Source organism: Amphiura filiformis, chromosome 19 (genome assembly GCF_039555335.1).
Source record: "Amphiura filiformis chromosome 19, Afil_fr2py, whole genome shotgun sequence".
NCBI lineage: Eukaryota > Metazoa > Echinodermata > Ophiuroidea > Amphilepidida > Amphiuridae > Amphiura > Amphiura filiformis.
This window is the reverse complement of record NC_092646.1, coordinates 15,616,107-15,626,583: the sequence shown is the minus strand read 5'-3', so window position 1 is coordinate 15,626,583 and position 10,477 is coordinate 15,616,107.

Here is a 10,477-nt window from a genome sequence, read left to right as displayed (position 1 = left end):
GGTGGTGATGTTTTTTGGAATGAACCAAATCGATTGAAAAAATCAATTAAACAATCAATCAATTAATCCAAATCAATCATTCAATTTTAAGCAAAACGTTACCAAAATATTTTCAAAATAAAGAATCAAGTAACCAATCAATGATTGATTGACTGCTGGTTAATATTTTGATTGTTTGCTTGACTTGCTTGTTTGAGTGCTTGAAAGATTATTTATTTGATTGTGTATTATTAAGTGATAGTTGCATTGCTTGTTTGATTGATTGATTGATTGATTGATTGATTGATTGCTTTGATTATTTGACTGATTGTTTGATCATTTAATTGATTTTGTGCCAGTTTGTAGGTGGAGATGTTTTGAGGGATGTGTTTAAATAAATTGAATATCAATTTATATCAATTTATGAAACAATGCTATCTACTGAAGATAGCATGCCGGTATTGCCCTCTAATGAAACAATGCTATCTGAAGATAGCATTATTGCCCTCTAATTCAATAATACTTTTATTTTTCCTTGGTGAAAATAGGAGTTGGTGAATAAAACATCTTTACAACCTTGCATTTTGTCAATAGCCACAACCAAACACCCTTATGCTATAATGGATGTGTCTGGTCCATGTGCACACAAATTTGTTTCATTGAAGGACGTGTGCTTACTCAGCCGTTGGTAGCCTAATTGGGCGACTTTTGAAGATTTTTCCCGCGACTTACGACAATTTCCTGTCCCATAGAAACCAATGGTTAAGAAAAAATTTGGGCGACTTTTCCACGTTGGCTCCCGCGACTTCCGATAGTGTCCTGCCCCATAGAAACCAATGGTAAAGAGAAACATTGGGCGACTTTTCGATTATTTGACCCGCGATTCGGGCTGAAATCTTTTGGCAACCCTGTCGAATACAACGCATAGAAGCATAAACAGGAAGGTTTTGATATGGCTTTGTGGGAATTTCAAACTGTGATCCATCACCCGTGTGACAAAAGGATAGGATGCTGAAAGTTTACAATGCAATTCAGGGTGTATCAAAATGATTGGTACCGGGATATGTGACATTTTCAAAAATATATCAAAAATATAAAATGGCTAATTAATAAAGTTTTTGTACTATAAATAGAAAGGGGCATATGTTATCTAATAATCTGAAGATAAAAAGTGCACCTGGGAGCTATTGTCATTTAAACCAGGGAAGATCGACGTAATCATGGTTTTACTGACATATGCCTACCACAAGATGGACAGGTTCACTGCATGCTTGAACATTTTATTGCATGTGCTCTTAATCAATATCCCATTTCAGTCTACATAACATAAAATTGCTTTACACATACTTTTAGAAAGATAGTTCCTGAAGTCACTACCTTACGACTCTAGCATTGTGAGGTTAAGCCCTATATAGACTTCTCCGTAGTCCACTTGCCCATTTTGCATACTCTGGCTATTACCCGGTACATTTAAGCATCTGTATCTGATCTTTTCAGTCACCGCACTCCCTCTGTTTGTTAGCTTCCCAAGTGGTTTTTCGGGGTTCGCTATCAATAAACTGGTAGATTCCAAAATCAGAATTGTTCAGTATTAAAGTGAGCTATTATAATTATGCAAGATAATGTTGCATTCAATTACTTTTATTGTCACTAATCATCTGATATTTTTAACTCTTTATGACCATTTTACTATTGAATACTTTAATTTTAATAAACATCAGTATAATTTTGAGTTCAACGAAATGGGTTCATCATGACTAATAATAACATATTTTTAATAAAATTCGACTATGGCATAGTCTAAGCCATATCTTGAAGGAACTTAAAACATGATGGGATGGATCCATTGTAACTGCCCATAGTTAAACTCATGTTTGCATGGAATCCTCCTTGCTCTTGGAAACTGTCTGCACTTCTCCATAGCTTCGTGAAAACACGCTGAAGTGGAATACTGTGGAGCCATTCCAATAACTCTTACCAGGTCTAACCTAAAAGACACTGTCTACCGTCTATGACCATTCTGCCACACCATCTACTTAGTAATCTCAATGCATCTACTACAATTTAAATTACCTCCCTAGAAGGTGTAAATACACAAACATCTTTCACCCCACCTATTCAAGTCTATAAGGTATCGCTTTGACATTACTCTCAACCAATAAATATTGAAGAGAACATATACATCATGAATAAAGAAATAGGTAAGGAAAAAATAAGTCATTTCTAAAATTTAAAAAAGGTTTGAAATGATGCGCTACGGATCCAGCGTTACGATGAAAAGTGTAAAAACACTTTATGATCAAAAATTCTTGAAGAAGATAAAACTATTATATTTTCAAATATTTAAATAATTAACCCCAAACTGGTACAAAAAAGAGTAAAACAAATTCTGCAATAATGAGGAGTCGTCGGTACCAATCATTTTGACACACCCTGTACAATATAAGATTGATGGCGGAATTAATTCTGACAATCACTTGGCTTGTCGGATTAGTGTATACTCTATTCAATCTATTCCTCTTCTATTGATTGCGAGCCCTACATCATGTCAATTAGGACAATACCCCATTGTCCTCTGGTGTTGCATTTTCCCTCACAGCACTCTCTGTACTATGTAGTGATGTCAACAGTGATGCCAACGCCGCGCCTTAGGCGCACAATTGGGCTACTTGGCGATCACTTGCCGCTACTCAAAAAAGCATGTCGCTACTTGTCTAAAATTGGGCTACTTTTGCCAGTCTCAGGCCGCGGCACTAATTTGATGTATTTTCCTTTCAATTTAGCCGATTTATAAAGGTTTTGAGTCTTTGAAGCTCCAAATTGAAATTACAATGGGTTTTGTGACCATTTATTGATCGGTCAGTAACTTCCCAGTAAGTACCGGAAGTTTCAAAGTCAAGTGCTTTTCCGCCCAATTGGGTGTTTTGCGTTCTAAATTCGGGTAAATCCGCCCAAATATCCGGTATTGGGCAACACTGGATGTCAATAGTGAGCTTGCTTTCATAGAGTGAACATACAACTTATTCTGCTCTGAGTTTTAGGATTAGTCCATGGACTTGTTTGGGCTCTTTTGCCTGACGTGATCTAATACTTGGGTCTTAAAAGTGTTGATTGAATTGCTGTTGATGATGTTGTCAGGAAGTCTGTTCCAGTCTCTGGAGGTCCGGTGTAGAAACGAAAATTGTTGCCGGTTGTTGAACGGCGAGATCTTCCAACGGCCAGTTATGTTGTTACTGAGTTGTATTTGAACTCGGGATTTGAATTTGCCTTCGGGTTTTGACTTTAATTTGTTTTTAAACTATCGCTGTTTGATATAATATTTTGTTATCTATCGCTGAAGAAGAGCAGTACATCTGCTCGAAACTGTTTGTGCGGCTTGTTTGGTTTTGTTTGTATGCGCACAGTGATTTTCATCACACCCAGTGTACTTTTATACTGCTTTCCTGACACTTCTGTGGGCTCTAGAATTGGCCATTTTTGGCCATCGAACTTTACCTGTTTTTGTGTATACATTGATTGTCGGGTTTTTGTCTGGTTTATTGTGTCTGCTTATGTGCACAGTGATTTTCATCACTTGTTCTAGTGCACTTTTGTATTCCCATTGATCCATGCTGTTTTTGCAGGTTAGCACTTTTGTGGGTCTTGGAACTGGTTAATTTAGTGTCGTATTTATCTGCTTCTAATGACTATATAGAAAATTATTAAATTCGCGTACATCGTGGAACATTCAATTACGCTTGTTACTCCGCGAGTTATCATGCTTGTACACGAGCGTACAGCGCTACTCAGCTCTAGGCGTCCATATTGCGAGGTTATCTGCGTACAACAGCTTACTACGCATAGCCACGCAAAGAGTATGTTCCACGATGTACACGAATTAAGTAATTTTTCTATAGTACTTGTTTCCCAACGTCAAGTTGGTGTACCTTGCTCTTTTTCTTTCCAGTTTTTTTGTGCTTACTTGATCAAAAATAAATTGGGAAAGGTCCGAAAGAAGTCCACTTATTCAAAACCAGCTCCAAATAAATCTTGGTTATGTCCCTGGACCCATGGGAATAGTAGGCCTGTAGTTCACTGCAGCGGCGAACATACACGTATACATATGTACAATTTGTAGCGTAAAAGAAGCACAAGCCAGTTGGGACCGAGACTAATTATAAATTAAAAACATTGGTCAAACTTGTGACCCATAATTTGAGACAGAAACAGCCTGTGTTATTGCCCACGATTTTGTAACAGCGCCCCCTAAAATAATGATTTGGGGAAAATTGACAAAATATCACAAATCATTATTTGATTTCTTAATTAATTGAATTCAATTAATGATTTGTGATTGCTAGGGGACGTTTTACATCTGGGAACCCTAAACCCAGTCACCATTTCTACTCATCTAATGTGAGGAAAGGCTTAGACTTCACATTCACATTTAAGGATAGAATCACGACCTGCTTATATATTGACCAAAAAGTACGAATATATAATCATTGGTGTTAACACGAAAAGTGATTTTTTTAAACTAAAAGTCGGGGAGTATCACCTTAATTAGAACATCGTCGACGAAAAATATTTTGGCCCTCTATTTGTGTCAAACGATTTCGATGACAGAGGGCGTACTATTAGGGGTGTATGTTTTCACACTAAACTAAAGGGAGAACAACCGTTTCTGAATTCTGATTGGTCACACCCACTTCACTCCCCCATGACGCTTGTTTTATACTCCAGTATGTTGCGACGAGCGATAAACACTTACCAATGAGCATGAATGTTTCTTTGTCCGCCAGAAAGTTCGATCGATCTCATTGGCTCAAATTACTGACATTCACAACAAAAGCTTTTAGGATTTGTGTAATATGCAACCAGATATTGAATTCTTATCAACTATCACAGCTCATTGAGCTGTTTTTGAGCTTTCGTGCATGCATGAGCGTGTTTATAGTGGCTGTATTATACCCTGCAATAACAATTGATATCGGAGTACTTTTACGCTAAATAAAGGATAATCTGGCTCATTATAACCACGCTCTATGACGAAAACCTACAACAAGTAAACAAGAAAATTAATAAAGTCTATAAAAAATATTATATTATGAAATAATAATTTTGTCATCACCATCTCGACCCGGGGGAAAATCCAAAAGAGGAGGAGATCCAAAGTTTCTTTACTACTGGCATTTGTAAAGAAGCCATTTATTATGAATGGTTCAACCGAGGTTCCACTTGTTTGTTTCAACTTGAAGGGAACTGTAAATATTTGTACTCGTAAATATTTCACAGTATACACTATGGACAACAATGGCCTCATCTCAATGACATGACAGTTACCTCAATTATAACACTCATAGTTAAAAATTTGACCTTAAGTTGCAGAGTATGAGTTTTTGTACCCAAATTTTCTAAGGTCATTCAACGGTACAAATGTATTGGGGTTAAAGAACTGTGCCCCGGTGTTAAAGAACTGTGCCCTGATGTTAAAAAACTGTGCGCTGATAGATGAACATGTTGTGGAACCTAGTGATAGAGTGTCTGCAATGAAACGACACTCAATCTCGTGACAGCCATCCCCGGCAGCCATCTTCTTGTAAAATTAAAATTATGTCCTTCAGGAGGCCCCATGCATGGTGAATGTCTCGATCAATACAATAAAACAGTATAGTATGGATGGTGCTGGAATCGATCAAGAGAACAGCTACCGTTCCGGGCTACCGTTTCAATTGTTATACCATATCCCTGTTTTACCAATGCATTTAATACCAGCAATAATTTGTATTGAGATCAGGAATCAAATTCAGTTTAGAGTCACGACGGTCCCTAATTAGCGCATGGTGCGAATCATGCCGGTACCATATTACTTTTGTAGTCGGCTTTGCTTGGTTACACAGCAAACCATACTTTTCTTTCAAATATTATAGACACGCTCAGTCACATTATTTCCCAGTGTTGCTCGAATAGTATTGATTTGATCTGAATGAAGTTGGCAAGGAGTGTGCCAATAAAAAGAAACTTATTAGAAATAAGATTGATCAAACTGTTCGAATAATAAAAGTGCAAGATTTTGTCACCCAGCGGTATATAAGTCCATACTCCCCCGGGGAGGGGGGAACTCGACTTTGGAAGTGAGGGGGGGGGGTGTGTGCAGACAGCATTTCAAAACCAGGTGTCTTTCGGTGAGAGCCTAGACATCGAAAAAGGGGGTCTTTTCGTGAGAAGGCCCCCAAAGGGGTCTTTTTGTAAGACTGGGGAAAATCTTACCAAAAATGGAGTCACTTAGTGGGACTGGGGAAAATTTTGGGTCAAAATATAAAAGTTGATACAAAATTTTCAATAGAAATATGTACATGCATAACCTTTGAACCTGACACACCACCATGGTCTCAGCTTTGATCAATGATTTCATTCGATTCTGAGGTAATACATTCCTCAAACAAATTTCCTTTGTCGAGAAGAGTAATTTGAGACAAGACGTGATTAAATTGGTGCAATTTGAAAATTTGGCCTATGCATGAGATATTTGATATTAGTCTACACGCATATAATGTTTTTGATGAAAGCTAAATTAATACGAAACAGACGTTAATATACCAATACAATAGATTGGTCATACAATAGTACTTGTTTGTATATGCTTGGATCTGTAATTTATTTGCTCAAACTCCATAATGGCGCTTGGGTTAATTTAACTTTCATCAGAAGCACTCTATATGCTTGTAGACGAGGTTTTACGGTATGACAATTGACTTTTATATTCCTAGCAATGAGAGGAACAACTTGAGGTATAATATGATCGAACAAATTTTAAATTTTGGTCTCCATAATGAACTTAATCCCTCGTGGGAAGCCTAGGGGGCATGGAGAAAAAATGGAATCATTTCTAGTTTTATCATTTGAGGCGTCTGCCAAAATCATTAGTTCCACTATAATGTAGCAAGATAAGGCCGAGTAAAAACAAACAAACATGTTTCTCGTCCGCGCCCTCCTCCTTTTTTGAAGATTTTTCAAATTTCTTTTTATTTTGTAAACTTTCAGTTAGGCCTATAACTTGTTGAAAAAGATGTTTCAGAAGTTGAAACTTATTTTACGGCTTTGTAAATGCATTATACATCATTTAAGAAGAGTTTTGTGATCACTAGAGGGATCTACCTCTCAAAACAATAAAATAAAAAGTGCCTCCTCCTTTTTCTCAGATATCAATCTGTAGGCCTATATGTCGAATACCCCCCAAAATATGGTGCCAAATAGAGGTATTTAGCGTCATTTTCCAATAAAAAATAGAAAATAAAAAGCCCCTCATCCTCCTAATTTTTAAAAACCCGGACGAGAAACATGCTTTTATTTTTACTTGGCCTAAAATGCTAACTCATAATCAAATATCACCCCATAGCTCCCTAATCAGGTCCGTAACCAGGATTTATTGGTTTTTTTCGGGGAGGGGGGGGGGCTGATTTTGAAAAAGTGGACCTGTTTTTAAAATTTGGACATTTTCGGGCTAGGGGCGGATTTTTTAAAAGTGGATTTTTTTCCCAAAATTTCGACCTTTTTTGACCAAGAAAGCGTTTTTAAAGCTTTTTGGTCAAAAAATCCAAATCCCAGGAAGAAAATCCACTTTTCTAACCCCCCCAAAGTCCACCTTTTTTAAATCAGCACCCCCTTAAAAAAATCCTGGATGCGGGCCTGCAACACTAATTTGGTTCAGAATCAAGTTGAACCTCCCCCGAAAAACAATTCTTTGCCACCGTGCTCATTTCCTTAGTCGCCTGACTGAAGATGGCAAGGTGCTTCATTTACTTTATTGCATGCATAGTGCGGAGTATGTATCGCTTCATAAAATGAAATCTCCGATCATCCCTGAAAATCGATTATCAGTTTATGACACCTTTAATACCAAAGGCTCAGTACCCCCATCCAGTAATGAGAAACATAGCACTATAGAGGATCTCAAAACAACACCACAGGACAGGGCACAGTTCCTTATCTCCAATAGATTTGTACATTGATAGAACGACCTTACATGTGTTGGGTACAAAACCTCATCCTCCAAGACTCAATATTAACTTTTAAGCTGTGAATTGTTGATTGTAGGTTATTGAACTTTGCTAATAGGAGATTCGACCAGAACCCGGGACCGCTCATAGACATAGTGTAGAATATTTAGACTGCTTCTACTTGGAGAAATTAGGTAAACCAGAAAATGTTATAACAAAATGGATCTCAGTAGGCGACGATGCTGCCGGTGCAAATGATGAATCGCTTATTATGTTGAACAGTAACTATCTATAGTTCAAGTTCAAGTTTTTGTTCAAGTTAAGTTCAAGTTTCTATCTAATGAATTTTCCCTTTTAATTAAATATTGCTATCTACTGATAGCAAATCATGAAACAATGCTATCTACTGAAAATACGGTACCGTAGCATATTTCCAGCAAACACAAAATGTTTTCGACATCATTCGTAAAAGGTTAGAAAAGGGTGCCAGAAAACATTTAAATAAAATAACGGGTATAAAACGTTTTCATCGCATTCAAAAACATTTTTTGATAACTTACTGCCTAAAAGGCCCGCTAAATAAAACTTGGGGGGGCAAGCGATTTTTGGAACTTGGCCGAGATAGGGGGGGGGGGGGGGATCAAAATTTGGCAAATCATTGGGAAATATTACCCTGGGGGCTTATGTGCAATAATTGGCATTGACATCATCGAATGGCTGCCTATAGTGTAGGTATCCTAGGTGAATTCAAATTTGCCATCAAATTGCATCATTTTATATATCAAATTAAAGCCCTTGAGTAAACTAAGCCAAAACTGGAAACCTTTTTTTCATAGCACTTTCCGTAGCAAAGTTACATCTTGTTAAAGATTGACTTTCATCAAAAAGATTCAGCTAGCAAAATTCCCCAAAACGGCATTTTTGTGTTGTTTCTAGATCTTAGTCTCATGGCGATAGCAGCTTTTTTAATGGAACTGCTATCAAAATCCCTCCACATGTGCGACTTGATTATCACCATAAAAAATCATATATTTGGGTCAAGTGAAGTATAGAAAACATATTTATGTAGGTTTCCTTCACCCACCTATTCTCGAAAAAAATTCAAATTTCTATGTAAATATGCATTGTGTTGGGGCCCCGGTCTCGGCGAATTCGCTGACTAGTAAATGTGTTAACTAAGGTTTGCCTAGGTTACCTATATAGTGCTGTTAGTGTTAGGCCTATGTGGGGGGGGCTGTGTTTAGTTTCTATAATAATTATTACAAGGCCTACATTTATTTGTCATTCCTTTCTTTTCCTTTCTCTGTACTTATTCTTTCCTTGCTAAAGTATCACTCCCTCTTCTTATCTCCCTTCCCTTCTCCATCCCCTCATACTTATTGTCCCCTCTCATTCCTATCATTTTCCTTACCTTTCTATTCATTTACATCTATTTATTTATTTCTCTTCATTTCTTACTCTTTCTCTCTTCCTCCAGCCCCCTCTCATTCTTCATGTCCCCTCCTCTACCTCTTCCTCCCTCATCCCCTCCCAAGACCTCTCACAAAAGAGCTGCCCCCCTTCAGTACGCCATTGTTTATGACAGGCTCCTTCTTAAAATAAAATAAAATGTCAATTTCTGAAACAACTTTTATATAGGCCTATACCGGTATACTTATTATATGTTACATGTATACGTAGCTATTACCATACAGTACTATAGACATGCAGACATGGCAGCCTTGATGTGTCATTCAGCAAGTGCATTCAATTTATTTAAATGAACCACCTACAGTCAGTGGGGTGACAACGAACTGTTCATCGGCGGCTAATGTGTGCCTTTTGTACTTAGGGGCGCACCATTAGATTTCCAGGGGGGGGGGGGCATGGGAGTTTTTTGAAAAAAAAAACTTCGCCCACTAGTGAGACAAAAAAAAAAAAAATTTTTTTGCCTCACTGTTGAAAAAAAAAAAAAATTTCCCCACCCAACTTTGTATAAAAATTTATATTAAAATTGAAAAAAAGAATACTTCGCCGCCGAAGGCGGTGAAAAAAAAAAAAAATTGGTGCTCTCGGAGGCGAAAAAAAAAAAATCTAATGGTGCGTCCCTTACGGCTACTCAATCACACCCTTGTGTGTTATGGTAACAAAAGGTACTTTTCGTTCCAGTAAGCGCTTTCACGCGACTTTCGTTTGATCACTTATTGACAGTAGCCTGCTAGGTAAAGCGTTAATACACTGTCGGGTCAGCTTACCGATTTAATGGCGGAAGCCCTTTGTCCCAAACAAAAGGTACCTTTCGATGAATAGCTTGTCAGATTTCAAATCGGCACAAGTGAACAATGCGTTACATAATCTATTGCCTCTCCATCTTTAATAGCTCCATGCAGACCACTATTTGTACCGGCTCGGTGCTTCTAAAATGAGAATTAGCACAAACGGGCAATTTATTGTACTCTTTAAGGAACTATTTCGCATATATTAACTTAATTTTAATCTATTATGATTCAAAATGTAATAATCTTAATTTTTTGCTTTGA